At 40.3% G+C, this 20,576-nt stretch overlaps 1 long non-coding RNA gene across 1 annotated transcript in view; it reads left to right on the top strand.

The window, feature by feature from the left end:
- The first annotated feature begins 887 nt into the window (after positions 1–887).
- The window catches only part of LOC114571418 (uncharacterized), a 39,529-nt gene continuing 19,840 nt past the window's right edge, over positions 888–20,576 (top strand). Inside the window, exon 1 of the long non-coding RNA XR_003694639.1 lies at positions 888–978. This is a non-coding gene — a long non-coding RNA (uncharacterized LOC114571418). The remainder of the gene's footprint in view (positions 979–20,576) is intronic.

Here is a 20,576-nt window from a genome sequence, read left to right as displayed (position 1 = left end):
GGGAGCACCATTTTCACTTCTAATGTGTGTGTTTACAGCAATATATAAAAAAAACAAGTGCCATTGAGGCGATGCTGTGACTTAAAACTCACTACGTGGTGTAAACAATGCAGATTGTGGAGGACTTTGGGTGCACAAGACTCACAGAATGACGTTCAGACTAGGGCTGGGTATCGGGATTTTTTTTCTATACTGGTGCTAAAACAATACTTTTAAAACTGTACCGGACCATGAAACGATAAAAACTTAAAAAAGAAACAATGTAGGCTACTACGATTTGCTTGTTTGTTGCTAAGGCAAAGTTGAACTTGAAATTGAAATTGAACAATATATATAGGCCTACTGTTAAAAGTAGTGTCACGATTCTCCAAATCCAGACTATGGGGATTTCTTTAAAACGATAGTAAATGGTATCAAGTGTCAAGTATTTTTTTTTGGAATGTATCACACTAAGGCCATGTGGTGAAATTTAAATAATTTATTTAAAATGTAATATAACTTATTTTACCGGTCAATTGCTGCTGTAAAATGCACTTTTCCCAGTCTGGGATCAACAAAGTTTATTTTATCTTATCTTAGCTTAAACAAGAAAAACAAGAACCGCTTGATGGTAAATGGGTATCCTAGCCTACTTCAGCCTTTCTCAAACGTTTTTGTGCCAAGGTAATGTATAATAATGTAATAATGTATTAAAGTTTCTTTCTTTCTTTACCTGCAAAATGATCTTTTTCACGGCAGACATGTTAACATGTCGACCTGTCATAGTAGGAAAAGCACAGGTGAAATTAATAACCTTAACGATGGCTCCATTCCATCAAGTGTCCCAGTAAGCTATTTCAGTGAGTCAGCATGCCCAATACCAGGGCCTCTCCTAAGTGGAATGCAGCCATCAGTAATGGTTTTGAATACACCTGTGCTTTTCCTGCTATGACATGTCGACAGGTCAACATGTCTGCTATGAAAAAGATCATTTTGCAGGTAAAGAAAGAAAGAAACTTTAATACATTATTTACAGTTATAATAATATATAGCACAGAGGCCCAAAGTTTGCTAGTATCCACCCCCCTGGTGCCTCCTAGTCGCACTTCAGACCGTTTAGCTTTAGCTATGTATTTTAACCGTGTTTTAATAAGCTAGCTACTAGCCTTTAATAAGGCTATGGGCTAACGTTAGGCTAACGTGCAGTAAAGTTTCTGTTGCTTGTAACGTCAGTTAAAGCCTGAGTGCAATCCGTCTCGTTCGGTACCCAACCCTAGTTCAGACAGGTGAGGACAACAACACATTCAATGTTGTGATGTAAAAACGGTGCAGTCTCTCTTTTTTTGCTGTAATATGTGTGTTTGTGGCTGCAGCTGAAGTTTGTATTGGTTAACGTTATATAGCTACATCTCTGAGTTGTTGCTCCGGATGTTTTATTCTGCTGTTGAGTCTTTAAGTTTCTGGCTGTTTAATTTATGTAGCTAGCGTTGCTAGTTGTCTGAGATGTGTGTCTTCTCTTGTTAATACTTGTGAGGAATGCATTGTGTATTATAATTGATAATCAGGTGTATGTAGCCTACAGGCTGCATAGTACCATCCATAGAAATGGAATTTATTGTTGGTTTGGGCGCTGTATAATAATAATAATTATATATATATATATATATATATATATATACTATAATAATAATAATAATAATAATAATAATAATAATAATAATAATAATAATTGTTGTTTCACTAGTTTGTGCATTGACATTCAATGCAATTTTTATTTTATTTTGGTGCCTAAATCCCAGTAACACAGTAATGTTTACTCAGAGAGAGAGACATTCTAACTGACCTACTTTGAACTATTATCTAAGTACACTTCTACACAGATAACACTACTTTTACTTGGGTTTAATCAATTAAAGGCACTTTTGTTGTAGAACTCCAAGATACAGTATAGGCCTACTGTATTGAGCTTAGGGCTGGGTGATTTAGAGAAAATCATATATCACGATATTCTTAAATCTCTGCTAGGGCTGCACGATATGAGGAAAATATGCGTTATGGGATAACATTGTTGAATATCTCGATAACAATATTACTTGCGATAAATAAACAGATGTAAAAGTGTACCCATTTCTGCTGCTTTCAGTATTCTGCTAAAATACAACCAATCAAATTGCTTGTTGGATTTAAAACAAATTAAATTAAATGATTTCCAACATTGAATTGACACCTTTAAAAGAAGAATGCCAGTTACATTTTAAAGTGCAGTTTTCTACTGATATTTTCCTTGAACTAACACAAAAAATCTCTTAAGTGTCTTTTGCGATATGTCACAGCCTTTTGTGATGTGTGTAGTGCGGCAGTTGATATCGGCGAAGAAAACGATATATATTGTGCAGCCATAATCTCTGCTTCCAAGGGTCTTTTATTCCATGGCCTCTTGTAGATTGGACATGCCTTTTGTATTTTTTCTGATATTTGTCTTTACTTCCGTTGACCATGTGGTTATGTTTCTTCCACATCTGCCAACAAAACCGCTTCAATTATCCGTTATCCACGGTGTTATTGCTTTTTTTTCTTTTTTTTACCGGTAAAATATGAAGTATGGCACAAAGAAGCCAATGTTTTGAAAACATCCAAATGTCTTCAGCAGGACAGGCACTGTATTTCACACAGTTACATACTCTATTGCTTTGCATTATGTATGTGAGAGAGAAAGACGGGAAATTCAAGTGGATAGCACTGAAAATATGAGAGAGAGAGAGAGAGAGAGAGAGAGAGAGAGAGAGAGAGAGAGAGAGAGAGAGAGAGAGAGAGAGAGAGAGAGGGTTGGTTTATAAGTATTTGTGTGTATGTGTGATAGAGGGACAGACAGACAGAGGGAGAGAAAAAAGATAGAGAAGAGAGAGAGAGAGAGGTTATTGCTGCAAAGCGTGAAGACAATAATGCAAACTGACACTTTAGAAATGAGATGCCGGTTGCCTTGGCAACAGGCCCTGGGCTAGGGGCTACTGGGTGAGGATGGGTGAAGGTGAGCGAGTGCGGGTGAGGAGGGCTGAGATAGGGAGTTAAATTACGTTTGATTAGAAGCGCAATCATTTGAAAGCGAGCCGAGATAAGCCTGTGGTGGTGAGAGGACAGAAATGTGCTGGACTGTATGTGGAGATGGCAGGAATGCTGCTCTATAGGAAGCCTCTCCAGGGTTTTCTCTGCTGTTGTTTACCTGAAGAAGCACTACAGCTTGATTCAGGCCGCAGAGAACGAATAGTCTGTGTGCTCTGTGTTTGCGGTAAGGCATTACTGCGCTGCTCTGTATTTACTTTATTCTTTCTTCTTATTAGCTCAGATGACAAAGTACTTTGTATACAGGATGAACAAAATGTATGCAGGAAGTATGAGGAGTATAACAATATATCGATCTGGATCGAGTTATCGATTTAATGATCAACGATGCAAAGTGAAAATATCTATACATATCTTTAAGATGCGCCCTTATTTCAAATTTCAGACGATTCGATATCCCGATGCATTGCGATGCCCCACCTCCTCAAATGTATTATATATTGCTACACGTGGTTTTCATCAACAAATTCAAGCAGTCACATGAACTCCCCTTTTTATTGCATTTGCTCTTAAAGTGCTCATATTATTATTATTATTATTATTATTACTTTTATTTATTCAGGGGAGGTTCACTGAGAGGCAGCCTCTCTTTTGCAGGAACGCCCTGATCACATTCACACAGTTCCACATTCATACCTGGAAGCTGTCCAGTACAACCTCAGTCTGATCTGCTGGCCACTGAGCAGCTCCACTGGAGCGGTTGGGGTTAAGGGCCTTGCTCAAGGGCACCTCAGTGGTGGTAATGCTCATTTTCAGGTTCATAATTGTATTTAGAGGTTGTACCAGAATAGGTTTATATGGTTTGATAAAATCACGTGGGTCTGTTTTCTCCAGAAATTCAAAGACAGACTGGTGGCTTGTTCAGAATACTAGCTCATATTTTACGAAGATAGTTCACCGAAACGTGTTTCTGAAAACATTTTAAGCGAGAAATAGGCCGTGCAGTCGCTGAATCTGTCTTCATTTCAGATCGACAAAGGTCAGTTTAAAAGATTTTCGTCAGATTTTGAGAGTCTTCAGTCACTCTTATTCCGCTCCCCGTTTCCGGGATAGCACTCCACCAATCAGATGGGTCATTTGAGTCCGACTGCCGGCAGTGCACGCCCCGCCGATTATACAAGTCAAATCGGCCAAAATGAAGGACGACGGCCCCTCGGACGGATGACGGCACGGAACACACCGAACAGACTCGAGTCACTGACCTCGCCAGACTGTCCAGCGGCCGATTATCGGCTCTATGTGTCCGGGCCTTGAGCTACAGAGTGAGGCACTCACTTCTATTCCATCTTTGTTGGGAGTCACACATGCGCAGTACCTAGGTAAGGACTACTAGCCAGTCAGAAGCAGAGTATGAGGGCGTGCCACGCTAGCAGCTAGGCGAGCATTATAACGTGTGTTACAAAGTGACCACGTTGGTCTCTGAAGTAAAGGCTGGACTACAATAGAGCTGTTTGGAGCAGTTGGTGAACAGTGGTTTCTGGTGGATATGGTAAGGACTTTGGGCTTTTTCACTTTGTAAACCTATAACTTGTATAAAAAAGATATATAACACAATAAAGGAAAGGGAAAAAGCCAAAGAGCATAATATGAGCACTTTAAGAAAAAGAAACTTCCTGGATATAGCGGAGTCTGAACACAGCAGACAAAAGGCAAAAAATAAATAAAAATCAGTAGGCATCAGTAGGCAATAATCGAGTATGGTCTGTCACCGCGGTGATGCAGAATCATCCACGTCTGCATCGCGATGCAATGATTAATTTCAACACCCCTAGCAAATATCATATAAATGTCCAAAGAATCAATATATTGTATCGTCATATCGATTTACACCTCTATGAAGAATATAACATAGTATTCAGTTTAGAACCTCCCTATTTAGTATTTATAAGCAGCACAGACACATTTAATTTATGCTTTCTAACACGCTGTAGTCTAGTTTTTAAGCAGCTATAAGGACATGTTTAAGTGTTTATTAATGTTCAATACAATTATAACTAACTCCTATAAAGACATATCTTATATTATTACACAGAATTATTATTATTATTATTATTATTATTATTATTATTATTATTGTGTTTGACTATATTATTATCTGTAACCTTATAGATGAGAAAAGATAGACTTTATTGATCCCACACTGGGGAAATTCAATTGTTACAGTAGCTCAAATGCTACCAAACAAAGAAGAAAAATACATTTAAAAAAAAAAATCTAAATAAAATATAATAGGTAATAGAAAATAAGAATACTAGTAATATGTTTACACTGTTAACACTTCTTTTAGAAGAGAGAGTGTTGTAAACACGTGTTAAATGTTTATATTTAGTTGACAAATGGTAATAAAGGGGTTAAAGGAAAATTGTGTTCTATTGTAAATGTATTCAAACAGGAGTAATTAGTGCTTTTTGGGGACTTTTTTCAGCCTGGGATTTGTTGCATTAGTGAGTATTTGTGGCAGCAGGACAGTGTGTGTGGGATTGACTCAAAGTAAACTACTGTGTGTGTGTGTGTGTGTGTGTGTGTGTGTGTGTGTGTGTGTGTGTGTGTGTGTGTGTGTGTGTGTGTGTGTGTGTGTGTGTGTGTGTGTGTGTGTGTGTGTGTGTGTGTGTGTGTGTGTGTGTGTGTGTGTGTGTGTGTGTGTGTGTGTGTTCATGGTGATGAAGGAACATGTCAGCCAGTGCAACAGTGTGCCTCACTGATGTGTTTTTAATAGTTTTTGGACAACAACAGAGCTCAGAGGCACAGAGGACTAAGATTTATCAGCTTTGGATCAGTTCATTGTTGGTTTTGGACTTTTCATTTGATTTGATGGCCATAAGAAAACCCCAGCATATCCTCTAAACGGGCTCTTCTCCAGTCCTTCAATAATCGTGATGAAATGTTGAGAACGGTTATAGTTGAGTTGCAAACCACAAACGAGAGACCACAGCGAAATGTTATCGAATGAGCTGCACCACAGACTCCTTTCTGCATGCCAGCAACCCGTAATGGTATTAGACAATGTTAAATATGTTCATTTTAAACAGCCACACGATGCTGCACAAATGATATGTGGTGTGAGTGTCGAACATTTTTAATCTAGACAGTACTTGCTACTTGTGAAGCGTCGCAATGATGCTGTTGTCATCGTTTTTCAGCTTTATTATTTAACAAGAGTCAACTAAAATGAGCAGCCAGTCGATTTAGTTCTCTAATCTCTCGTAGAAGATGAATAGAAACAGCTTAGTGTACTTTACTGTCCTGTCATGCCAGCTGCCTTCAATGCAGAATAAGGATTCACAGTCGTGACTGTATACTATTTTGTAAAATGTTTATTGAAGATATAATAGGAAGCCATATAGCGGCAGACTGTACACATATTCAATGTTATAATCAAATCGGAAGAATGCAAACTGCAACCGTAGCTCGGGCATCACTTGGGTCCGTGATACATAAAGTGTTAAGATGACTTATCTTAAAAGTTGTAGACTCTGAAGCCACCAGAGCCACCAGTGAGTTTATTATGTTGCATCAATTATTTACAATCACAAATAAGTGAAGCTTAATCTAGAATATTTAATGTTATTCTAATTTATATTAGAGGTGTTGAAATGAATCAAATAGTTGATGCATCGAATCGTGGACGATGCTGCATCGATAATCGGCACGCTCATAATCGGTTATTTCGGTTTACAATTTAATGTAGGCCTAACAACATTTCTGTTTACATATTCTGTTATGTTTTGCACATTCAGGAAGTGCCATGTGCTCAGTGCTGTATAGTTTTATGTATCCAATTTATTTAGTATTAGAGCACTGCAGAATGTTTTGTTTTTGAAGCTTGAAAAGCTATGAATTAAATATCCTACGTGAATTTAATAGAAAAATGTATTTGACGCATCGTGATGCATCGAGATATCGAATTGAATCGCTGACATGATAATCGTAATCAAATCGGGAGATCAGTGAAGATTCACACTTTTAGTTTATATATATATATATATACTGTGTATATATAAACTAGAATAATATATATGTATAATATATATATGTACTGTATGTGTAGTAAGGGTGTGACGAGATCTCGTTTTACGAGATCTCGCGAGATTAAAACGTGACGAGATTTCTCGTCGAGGTGAAAAGTTGTCTCGTGAGGCGATGTGATGTCAGCGTGATGGAGCGTGAAATTACTATTGAAGATCCCCCTGCCACTTTTAAATCATTTGTGTGCAAACATTTTGGTTTTCCTGCGGAAATAATAAACGGCGAAAGAGTGACAGACAAGACGAACACAATATGTAAACATTGTAAGAAAAAAATGCTGTATACCGCGGCTAACACGAGCACTATGCAAAAACACTTACAGCACCACCACAGCTCTCTACCAACTACAGCACCCGCGACGAAAACATTAAAAGGCCAAACAACTCTAAAAGCCTTTGCATCTCTGCAAATAATTGCCGTGCAAGAGCCACGGCAATAACGAGGGACATAGGCGTTTTCATTGCAGCTGATACGAGGCCATTTTCTGTGGTGGAAAATGTCGGATTTCGGCAACTCCTAAATATCCTTTGCTGTCTCCACTTGCCAAAGCATACCTTTCCATCCCTGCTACCTCAGTTCCAAGTGAGTGTGTTTTTTCTACTGCAGGAGACATAGTTACTGCCCAAAGGTCTCAACTGCTGCCAGAAATAGTCGACATGCTTATATTCTTGAAAAAGAACATGACCATATCTTAGGCTGTTCTGTGTAGTTTATCTTATAGAAAAAAATTGTTTCTGTTTGCACTTGTAGTTTTGAGAGAGCAGTACTTTGGTTATTGATACACTTACTGTTTGCATTTAAAGTTTTTCTGTTATTTACATATTTATTTTATTTACACATACTGTTTATTTTTTTATGTTCGATTTGTGGAAAGGAGTTAGATTTCTCATGTGAAATTGTACAAGGCAGAAGCCAGTTGGTAGAGTTTATACAAAACATTTTGCAGTGTTTGCACGTCCTTTACTGCATATGATTCATTAAAATAGTAAAAAAAAGTTAAATAACATTCATCATTAATAGTTGATTTCAAAATGCACACAAATTGTTTTGCATTTTGTGATTTTTCAGTTGAATAAAAAAACTATTTTCCATTCATATATTTCATCATTGAGGATTTCTTTAAAAAAAAATTTAAAATCTCGTCTCGTTCTCGTGAACCCAATCTCGTGATGTGTCTCGTCTCGTGGAGTAAGCGTCTCGTCACACCCCTAATGTGTAGCAAATGTTTGTAGTGTGTTTTCTCTGAAGTAAACGAGGTGATTGAAGACAATAGCAGCAGAGAAGTTCAATACACGCAAAGTCCAAGACACCAGCATCAATACTCAAAACCTGACTTAGCATTGGCAGTATGTTCTACTTTTTAGCTACATTACATAAGGGGAAATGTAAAGCCGCTAGAACCAATGTTTTTATATTTAAGCTGGATGAAATGACTTTGCATACTGTTTGTGTGTCGTGATGAACCAACCGAGCATTAGCACCAAACTCTGTGGTTCCCTTCAGCTTTGGAGCGTTTTATCATCTTTCAGCTCATTGTTTCGGTTTTCTGGGCAATAACCTTACTGTTGTGGCCGCAGGAAGCTGTTTTCTAAAAACCCACTGTACATTTTCTGTCTGCACCAAACGGCAGACAAACAAATTTAGAGAACACAACCGAGCTAAAAGGAGAGTGAACACTGCACTGAAATTCATCAGATGGCCAAACATGACTCCAAATGAATGCTAACTTCGCTACGTAATTAAAGAATCAGAATCATCTGATCCGCGTGGTGCACTGTGACACACTGCAGCTAAAGCATGCTATACTGTACCAGTGCTAAAATACCATACCTGACATCCACAGTCAGAGTTAAATATGTCTCCTAAGATTTTACAGTCATGTTATTTCAGCTGCAGCTCTGCTTATATCCTGCGTTGTTACATTTAGAAAAGATGAATGATACAGCCGACTACTTGTGTTCTTTAAAAATGGTAACCTACACATGGAGTTGGAACAAACAGTAGTGTGATATACATCTCTACATGTAACAGTATTAATAGCTGCACTGTCAATCTGGCAAACGATGTGTGAACATTTTGCAGGCTTGCACTGTAATACAAGTAATTATGCACCAGTCCATTTACCGAGGTGCGTTAGCATCGTGCTGTTTACTTCACAATCAACAATCTAACAACAGGGGGAACAAAGGAAAACTCCTCAAAATCACAATCAAAGCAGTTAAAGGAGACCTGCTTTCAATTCAAATGTGCAAATAATCCGCTAAAGAAATAAATCTAAAGCAAACTTGTGAAATACCAAAATCCAGATTGAACATGAATTTTTTTGAAAGTATTGACATCACATTTTGCATAAATTTTAAAGCAAATATTTTCCTAATCATGTGTACAAAGTTTGTAGTGAAATTCTGTATTGCTTCCTCCAGCACAGATTGCACACACACACACACACACACACACACACACACACACACACACACACACACAGAGCAGCAGCAGAATTGAATGCGATAGGGAAGTGAAAAATGATTAACCCGGGGTCAGCTCTCAGCCTCAATCTCGGCAGCGCTCAAAGAACATCCTCGCCTGATTTACACTCGTCATGTTCCACAGCACACATTTGCATATATTTATTAAATTCACCACGCGTTGGAGAATAAAATATAACAGGGTGGAAAAGGGGGGTGGGAGCACGAGGGAAGGAGTGGAGGAGGGGAATGAGGGAGGGGGTTATTTAAAGGAGGCGTGTTTCTGACAGATTTGCTTTTCATTCATATTCATTTGCTCCCTCTTTCTCTACCTCCCTCTCTGTCTCTGTGTTTTGTTCATTAGCACGGAGGTCAGTGCAGGCATCAGATGTGACTGCTCAACGCTTTAGGGAAAACATTGCTGTTGGTCAGCCTATTGAATTGACCTTGTTATCACTGTGACAGACTGTTATTTATCAGTTAGTTAGATAAGCCGGCATGCAGGATGGTGATAGTCTACCACACGAAAATGACTCTCGATAGTGAATCTGCAGTGACAAACACGGCCCCAGGGCTGTTTTCACACATGCTCAGTTATCTTTAAGTGAGCCGAAAAAGTGAGGCAAGAAAAAAAACAAACGAGTTGTCTCTTTGAGGAGGACGGAAAATATTTTTCAGTTCCCCTCAACTACAAGGCCATTTTAGTTCTGCTTCCATCCTACCTTCTGACCTATATCAGTGTAAATCACATGTGTCAAACTCGCGGCCCGCGGGCCAAATCCGGCCCCTCGCGCATTCTGATCCGGCCCGCATATCAATTTAGGTTCACAATAGATTTTGGCCCACCTAGTTTTGGTGCGCCAAACCAACAACATGGGAAACTGTTTTTTCAACTTGCAATTACGCCACACTCAACGCAGAATTTGGCAAATTTGCCGACTTTGAAAATCAGAAATTGCCCCAGAAGCAGAAGAGAGTTTAATATTCAGGCCTTAACAATCTTTGTTCCCAGGATCTTTTCCTTCTGTCTGTTCCAAAGGGTTAGAACTGAACTGGGGGAAAACGGCATTTAAGTTTGCTGCTCCCTCTACCTGGAACAAATCCATGAAACGTAATGAGCTGCTCTCATTGGTCGCTTTTAACAGGGTGTTGAATGACTTGGAGGCAGCCACATCTGGCTGCAGATGTTTTGCCTGGCATATTTTTAGGATTGTGGTTGACTTCGAGGGATGTGCTGATTCAGTTGTTTTATGTTTTTAATGTTTTTGTGTTTGTATGTGTGGTTGTACTGCTTGGCCAGGACACTCTTGAAAAAGAGATTTTTAATCTCAATGGGTCTTTTCCTGGTTAAATAAAGGTAATATAAAAATAAAATAATAAAATAATGGCCCTGAGAAGAGACCCCCTCACCCTATACTCCCGCAGCACCTCCCACAGTATCTCCCGGGGGACCCGGTCATACGCCTTTTCCAGATCCACAAAACACATGTAGACCGGTTGGGCATACTCCCAGGCTCCCTCCAGGGTCCTTGCGAGAGTGAAGATCTGGTCCGTTGTTCCACGACCAGGACGGAATCCGCATTGTTCCTCTTCAATCTGAGGTTCGACTATCGGCCGAACCCTCCTTTCCAGCACCTTGGAGTAGACTTTACCAGGGAGGCTGAGAAGTGTGATACCCCTGTAATTGGCACACACCCTCTGGTCCCCCCTTTTTTCAAAAGTATTGAAAGAGGTAAAATGTGAAAATGGAGCCAGAACAAACTGGACTGAACAGACACTGGCTTTTGCAGTCTGAACTGGAAGTACAGTAACTGCCAAGTACTTAAAGTTTAGGCCTAACCCTTGAAATTATAGAAATTGGTGCCTTCTAGGCCGAGATAAGCCAGAAAATGTGTTTTTTGCTCATATGGATGAAAGACACCAAATCCCAGAATGCACTTGCTTCGCTGCTTAGACTATACTCCCAAGCCACATCCACCTACAGACCGACAGTGAGGCAGCATTCAACTCAACCCAAATGTGTTTTATTGTCATTTCAACACGAAACAACATTTCACCATGGCTGTAATGGTTACACATTTAAAATATATAAAAACGACATACGAAACAGGTGTTTACAGTCAACCAAGCGCTAATGCTAGTATGCATTAGCTGAACTTTATGTGTGTGTGCAATAGCTAAATGTAGCAGATTATAAACACAGTTGTAAATTTGCGTGAAATGTAGAACGGTCGGCATTTACTAGTCACAAACTTCCCCAGCAGTTAGCATTTAGTTGGATACAAGCAGCTAATTTCTGCACAAGTCCGTGTTAACAAAATCTCCACTCTTACCCGGCGACATGTTTCCACAACAAGAAAAACACAGTAGTCTCTGAACTCGCGATGGGAGTTTTGTTTAAGTTGGATGTACTCCAGTTTGTTGTCTAATGAGCAGACACTTGCAACCAGGATTGATGGAACAGGTGGCTGGCTAGCGTTAGCTTTCCACCTAGCTAGGTTAGCTATACTCCAGCCCCCGTTTGCGTTTCACTGCTTAGAATGTCCCCCCCATGATCGCCGCTGCTGCCCACTCCGGCCGCCACTGCTGCCCGCTGGTCAAACTAAGCTGTACGGCGGGCCGCAGCAACCGAACAGCAACCGAACAGCAACCTCTTATTTCCGAACATTCATCTCTCCCCCGACCCACCGAAAGCCGGTGGTCTACTAAAGTTTCCAGTGTCCCACTCGGTCCCACTTCGCGGCAGATTCCGTCTGCAAAAACCAACATCCCCGCCCACACTTTTTCTTCTTCTTCTTCTGATTTCAGCAGTATAGACGCTGTTAAGCGTATTACTGCCCTCCACAGGTCAGATTTAAATCTAAATTCTCACACACTCACATCTAAGCCTACACACGTCAAATACACAGGAATGATTCACATCGGCCCTATTCATCGGCCCTATTTTGACATCGGAACAATACCGATGTGTAAAAAAAATGACCATATCGGCCGATATTATATCGGCGGCCGATATATCGTGCACCACTAATTAATAGTCTTTCACTCTCACTTACTTTGGTGATCCTTTAACTTTCTATGCAGCGCCATCATCAGGTCAAAAGTATTAATTTGTCGAATGCTCTTGCTGATGACCAAATACCTGCAAAACTAATGACATTCCCATCAGCCTCTGTGTTTTCTTTTTTTTTATTAGCAAATGTTAGCATGCCAATATGCTGAACTCAGCAGCAGTCCAGACTTTGCGTCAGTGTGTGACTCTGAGAGCCACTGACCAAACGGGAGTGAGAACGGGTTGACTTAACACACGTACATCAACCCGTCAAATTCATTTCCTTGTTTGTGACATGAAGACGAGATAATGTAATAGGCTGGTCAACTTCCTTTCCATCTCAGCCTAGCCTACTGTTTTTGTTCAATTTAAAATATGTTAAGAAATGCATCCCTCTTCTCATCAGGGTACTTACAGATCAAAATGGTACCATATTTGTTTTTCACCAACAAGCGGTGAGCGTGCAAGTCTTTCTGCAGTGCGCGGCGCTCTTCTGAGAAGGCTTCATGCACATACTTAAATAAGAATAAAGGATAAGGGCGTGGCGACTCAAAAGGAGCATCCTAGGAACTCTTGTTGTCCCCCCTATTTTGGCGCCAGTGGCAGAACTAAGATGGTGAACAAGGTAAACATTATACCATGTAAACATCAGCATGTTAGCATGCGGACGTTACCTGTGAGCTGAATCAGGGCTGGGCAATATGGAGAAAATCAAATATCACGATAATTTTGACCAAATACCTCGATATCGATGCTGCAACGATATTGTAGTGTTGACTATTGGTGCTTTCACAAAATATTTACACAATGAGATTTTTTATGAATAATCATCAGTAATGTGGATATAATGACTGAGTGGATAAAGGCAAATAATAGTAAATAATATAACACTTTACTGTAATGCAGCCTTTAAAACCAGGAAAAGACAACACTTATGCCATATTACGATATACAAAATCTAAGACGATATCTAGTCTCATATCACGATATCGATATAATATCGATATATATTGCCCAGCTCTAAGCTGAATGAGCATAAGTACAGTCTCACAGAGCTGCTACCATGGCTGTAGATTCTCAGTTCTTTTTGTGTCTGTATTTGTATATTGGAATTTAAATGACAATATACAGCGTATAACCGTGCTGATAAACAGTTTAATTAAGTCAGAATTGAGTCGTCCTACAGTCGTAAACAAGATGACTTTCATTTAGTGTGAAAATAGGTTGGCTCATTTAATTAGTAAACAGCTTACACCCTCTCCCTCTACAAACCTAGTGCTAATTTGCTTCAAGTTCTCCTTTTTTGAATTTAATTTCCAGATTTTTTATTTTTTATTGTTTTCAGAGTTCAGGGTTTCGAGTCGGACAGTTAATGCTGACAACACGTGCTGATTAATCTGTTTTTAGAGTTCACCTAAAAAGTTGAAACCGGCCGAGTGCGAAAACATCCCTAAAACGCGCACATCGCCTCCTCATGCTCTCTATCCCATCTTATCCCCCCCTCACACCAACTGATGTGAGCAGCCATGGCAGGTGAGATCAATAGGGCTGAAACCTGTCCAGAGCTTTAATCCATCAGTGGTGAGCCGGGAGAAGAGACAGGGCAAGGAAGCCATCACTCACACAGACCCGAGCCCCTTTCTACTTCAGCCTGCTAAATGGCCGCATGGAGAAACTTGTCACTCAGCAAAGTTCCTTTTTTTCACACTAATGTGTCTGGATGCTAACTGGATTCTGTTTGGTGGGTATTCCTATTTGGCATTTTCCATTTTGATTAAATGGATTCCTGAGATGGCACATGCTGTTATATCTGCAAAGCAGATGAATTTATAAACATGAATTAGTTTGGTAATATGTGCAACTTAGTGAATTATTATATTATATATATTTATTTTCTTGTATTTATTTCTTTAAACCGCGTGTTTCCTTGTAAACAGCATTCAGAGTGGAAGTGGCAAAGGAATAATTTTATTGTACAGTGAAACATGTTTTTAACAACTTGAATTGTTGTGGCAGCAACAACTTTACTCTAGAACATGAAAATGCGGATTTTATAATAATAAATACAGCTCTGTATGTCACCAAAAAGGCAACATGATGTGATTAGAGATCAGTTTTATAGCTGTGCTCCCAGAAACAAAACACTGTGTAGTACTATTTAGAATCCCAATTTATTTGTGGATCATTATGAGGATCGCATTTATGTGACAATCAGTCCCTTCGGGATTTCGCGGCCTCTTTTTGAGATTGTTCCGGCCCAAAATGCCTGATTTTTGCAGGAGCTTTTGTAAAAAGTTGCGATGTCTTTTGCTATACAGTACTTGTTTAAAAATAAAAAGGAAACTTGTTTCGGGGAGAATAAAACTAATCCGGGCTGAGTTTTTCTAGTAACCTTACCAAAAAGGCTCAGGATGCTGCAAATGTTGGAATAATATAAAAATGGCTGGTGGATTTAAGAAAAAAAAAAAAATTATTATTATTGAATGAATCAAATTTGTCAGTGGCTTGTTGATCTCTACATTGTTAGTTAATTTCCTGGCCTGGGACACACATTCATACGGTTTGATAAAGGACTTATTGGACTTTACAATAACGAGCGTAGGTGTCCTCAATTTAGGTCATCCTGTACGTCTCATCTCCGGTTTTTCCTGCGTGTGTGTGTGTGTGTGTGTGTGTGTGTGTGTGCGTGTGCGTGTGTGTGTGCGTGGCGTCAGTCGCGGGGGAGGGAACTGAGCAGCAGCCCCGCCTGCTGCAGAGCCGACAGGATTGAAACAACAGCAGCTTTCAGCGACTTTAGAGTGAAAAAACATTACAGCGTACATTGATGTTAAAATGTATACAGGTTGGCAGGTCGGTCTGAAATGTTTTCGCTCTACGTTTTGTTGGTAAATGTGAGATATTCGAGTCACACACGTCTCGTCTTCATGTCACAAACAAGGAAATGAATTTGACGGGTTGATGTACGTGTGTTAAGTCAACCCGTTCTCACTCCCGTTTGGTCAGTGGCTCTCAGAGTCACACACTGACACAAAGTCTGGACTGCTGTGATTGGTTGAAGTCGCGGGAAAGTCTGGTTATTGGTCAAATTTGCGGAAAAGTTGCGTTGATTGCTCAAAATTGCGAGTCGCACCAAATTCACACTGATTGAATTAGCGGGAATTGTTGCGATTGTGAAATCGCGAAATCCTGGCGGGACTGGACAATATAAAGATTAAATGGGCAACAATTTTGTTCCCAGTTTGTCAGCAATAATAACCCCCAGGCCCTCCTAAGGGAAACTCTCTCCAGGATTCCCAAACTGTCAGTGCGTCATGACGGGGAGAGCCCTGTGATTGATTAAAGGGAGTAAAAGTAGTGAATATGGTTGCCCATGGTTGTCACAGCCTCTAACGAACCCATAATGTATGATAATGCGTTATTTCTGATACTACCCCGTGCCCAAGTGTACCACTGCCACAGGTGCGCCAACGGAGCCTGGCCAGGAAATCACCAAAAGTGCATTTGGCACGCTCCCGACGCACTTGACAGGGCCCACTTGACTGCAAACTGGCCGCGTCGCTGGGTTCACGAAATAGTGTGTCCTCTCGCGATGTCCTCTTTACACACAGAGAGAGATTATAAGAGATTAAAACAAACCCTCTGTGCAGAGGAAGTAGTACTAAGTAGAAGGACGGCTTCTTATTCTGAGGACAGAGGATGGACATCTAAAACATGAGGCATTATTAATAACGTGAATAAAACCCTACAAAGTCAGCGTTAATCAGCGCGTATGAGTTAAATCTGTATTTGAAGTTTTGGAAGTTTTGATGAGTCAGCTGCAGCTGATTGCATGTTGCACATCATTTGGATCATATTGTTTATCCTGCTGGCATTATATCCATGCAAGTTGCATGCAGCATGCAGCTTACGTGTCCACGTACCTGCTGAAAATACGTTCCTGTTTGCATGCGCATGTATATTTACGTTTCTAGATGTGTATGTACTATATCTTATGCACAGTAACTACTTTTAGTGTTAATTTGATTATGCTTACGAAATTGTATACATGGGAATTATATGGAAGACTTGTACACTACACAGTATATATGTGCAATTTTTTTTATTTAAATATATGTGCAATTATATTGTTGATACATATATGTGGATACGTACATACATACAGTATATGCATGTTTGTATATGCATGTGAAGGTGTATATGTATACCGTATATAGTATGTACATATACCCATACTGTATACACCTTCACGTGTGTGTGTGTGTGTGTGTGTGTGTGTGTGTGTGTGTGTGTGTGTGTGTGTGTGTGTGTGTGTGTGTGTGAATAACCAGAACAAACAGACCACGCTGAAACAAACAAATAAAAAAACCAAAACAAACCCTTTGGACCAACTCCACAGCTCTGGGGGCTGACTGCCAGGCAGCCTGCCTCCCTGGAAGGCCCTGTCGGATGCATTGTAAAACAATTGGCAAGAGGGATGTGAATTTCTCTCTCTCTTCCTCTCACACACACACACACACACACACACACACACACACACACACACATGATGGCAGAGGACTAGCAGCCTATGCCAGTAGCGTAGTGGGACTACTGGGCATGCTGGGACCAGCCTCAGGAGTTAAGACTCGCTGAACTACAGCTGCAACCAACCCAGCCATTGCCAGAGAAAGAGAGAGTGGCCATTGGATACATGTTCCAAGACACTGCTACAGAAAAACATACGCTCTACATACACACACACACACACACACACACACACACACACACACACACACACACACACACACACACACACACACACACACACACACACACACACACACACACACAGGCGTCTGTCTGGTCCAGGGATATGTGTCTCAGCTGTGCCAGCATCGCCAACCCCCCCCCTCAGGCTTGGACCTCCCGCGTATGCCACCCCTCTCCACCCTATTCTCCCTCCTCCTACTCTCCTCCTCCCTGCCGGTAGCCTTTGTGGGCTAATTAGCGGTAAAATTGGTGAATTGCAGGCTCGGGCACACATACACCTACACACACACACATACATACACACACACACACACACACACACACACACACACACACACACACACACACACACACACACACACACACACACATACATATACAGTTGTTGAATTGCAGGCTCAGACACTTCAGCATAGCCAAGCGCCACTTCAGCCCCTGAAAAGCCTCTGAAATGGGGCACACAACACAAAGACAGGATTGGAGAGGAGAAGAAAGGAAATTGGAGAAGAGAAGGAGAGAACGATTGTAAGAGGAGGAGGAATATATTTTCTCCGGTTTCCTATTTACACTTGAACATGCTCCTACTGGACTTATAAAAGTTTCAAATGTGTATATTTTCCTTCTTATATCCTTACGGTCCGGGCTTAGCGTTTGTCTGACGCTCACCTGTGTGTCATCAGCTCGTCTCCAGAAGGAGATGGTAAAGGGGTCTTTCTTTGATAGAGTGAGAGTGAAAGAGAGCTTCCCGTCTCTAATGATTTCTGTGATGGACGACACTCATTCCATCATCCCTCCATCCCACCCACACCCCATAAATTAACTCTCATATTAACAGGCTGTATTAAAACTATGCAACGTGTTAGGGCTCTCATTTAAGATTAATAAGCGGTAATTATGGAGGGAGGGAATCTGATGAGGAAATAAGGGAGGCTGAAAAAGGAGTCCACTGCTAGGGAAAAAAAGATGAATAAAAAGTGTAAAAGGATAGAAAGAATTATGTTGAATGCCTGATTTTTACAGTCACAGAGACAACATGGCTTCCCAGCTGTGCATGAAATCAGAAAAGTGGGTGGATGACAGGAGGACAGATACCTTGTATCGGTGCGATGCTCGCCGCAGGCCCAGTATTAATATCTGAAAAGGATTTCCTGTAGCTTTGCACCTACAGTCTTTCACTACAATGGGGGATTATTACTGGCGTTACACCCTCACTTTCAGTTTGACCTCTAATTATAGTGATTTAGATAATCTGGATAGACTGTCGGTTTGTTTACAACCTGTCTGATCGGCTGACTTACTGTGGTTTTCCATTTAGAAATGTGATCTCAGTAATTATCCAGCATGCAGTACATGCCCTGTCACACTTCACTATAGCAATGTGTGTTTTTTTTAATTAAAGATGATTTTTAGTTTTGCCATTTTTTTCTCCGTTATTAGACAGATGACAGCGTAGAGGCAGACTGGAAACGTGGGAGAGAGAGAGAGAGAGAGAGAGAGAGTGGTATGACATGCAAGAAAGTTCCCGAGGCAGGAAACCAACACTGTTATACACATGCGCTGTAATTGTTCGGCTACCAAAGCACTTCCTGAGTAAAGTTTTATATTAAAGCAATACTAGAGAACTTTTCCCTCTTCAGTCTCCCTACAGGTTGGAAGCGGAATTGTCCCATTACGTCTCATTCGAACTACAGCTCCGCTACCCGATCTGGCAAACTTGCATAGTGCGGTTATAGCCGGTAGAGAGCCGCAAAGCGAATGCAGAAGTGCCGTTCAGCCTGTTACAAGTTGATGAACCACTGAAACGATTTTGGAAACATTATTTTAAGTTAGAAAAAAGTTCTCTAGCGTTGCTTTAACAGATAAGAATTATGGTCAAAACTTTTAAAGGAATACGCCACCGTTTGTTGAAATAGGGTTATTCACCGTCTCCTCTATATTTATATAGGTGGGCAAACGCATTTTTGTCGTGATTTAAAAGTGAGCCAACAACGACAAAAAACAACCTAATTATATAACGTGTACAAATAGCAATGCAGATTAAGACTAGACCATTTCCTAGGCAGATATTGTCTTGGGACTATATTGGGTGGAAGCACAGCCGAAGCACTGCTACATGGGCGCAGAGATAACTCAGCACCTGAACATCTGAACATAGTCATACTGAGAAATCCAGAGACAGTTGTGTGGAGCTGATTCTGAGTCTTAATTACCTTTGTAACAACTCATTTGGCAATGGCTTGAATGTTAACGGATGTTCATTAATATCAAAAAGTTACGCACTAAAGCTTTAACATCTTCAGATTAATATGGAGTAAAGAAATTACCGGATAACCGAACATATTGTGCCCTGATTGGATAGTTAATAGCTGTGTGAAATTTACTTCTTATGTCCAGTGAAATATTAGTGTGTTTGTGCAGTAGATGTAGCCTCCAAATAAAAATAGATTGAACATTAGATTGTATGTTGTGTATGTAGGTCAGAGCATGTGCATAACCACAGAATACACATAAACGTGGACATAAAAATGTTCATTTATGTGAGGCACAGAAACGCTTTATCTTCACTGCCTTTCAGCCTTTCAGCCATCCCCACTTTGAAGTCATTGTGCTTGAATAAAAGAAGCAGAGCAGTGTTGTCTGCTGAACTGTCCTACTCATCCCTCCCTGGCCCTCTACCGTCCTCCGGGGACACATTAGTGTCTTAATGCTTTGTCATCACCACAGGTTAATGGACCTCACAGCAGTCTGTTAAAACCAATCCTGATCGATACACACTGTATGCAGAAAGTGGATAAGGTCCAAAAATAGAGCGACTGGACTTTATTTTTATTTATTAACAGTGAGGAGTTGTCAATTTTAGTGACTGTTGGGCAGAAATAATTACAGAAGAACCATCTAATCAGCCCTGATTCTGCACTGCACCGCCATTCCTTATGTGTTATGACAACAAAAACGTGTGATATGCTAAGAAATAAATTTAATCCAGCATAAACTTGAGTGTAACTACATCATGCATGGAAGAAGTATTTAGATCCTTTACTAATACAGTATAAAAGTATTTATACTATATTGTAAAAACACTCCTCTGCAGAAAAGGAAAAGTCCTGCATTCAAACCCTTACTAAAGTAATATTATGCATTAGCAAAATTCAGATTCAGAATTGAGATTCAGAAAACCTTATTGT

This window comes from Perca flavescens, chromosome 16, assembly GCF_004354835.1.
Source record: "Perca flavescens isolate YP-PL-M2 chromosome 16, PFLA_1.0, whole genome shotgun sequence".
Taxonomy (NCBI): domain Eukaryota; kingdom Metazoa; phylum Chordata; class Actinopteri; order Perciformes; family Percidae; genus Perca; species Perca flavescens.
The sequence above is the reverse complement of the archived record's forward strand: the minus strand, read 5'-3'. Positions and strand labels throughout refer to the sequence as shown.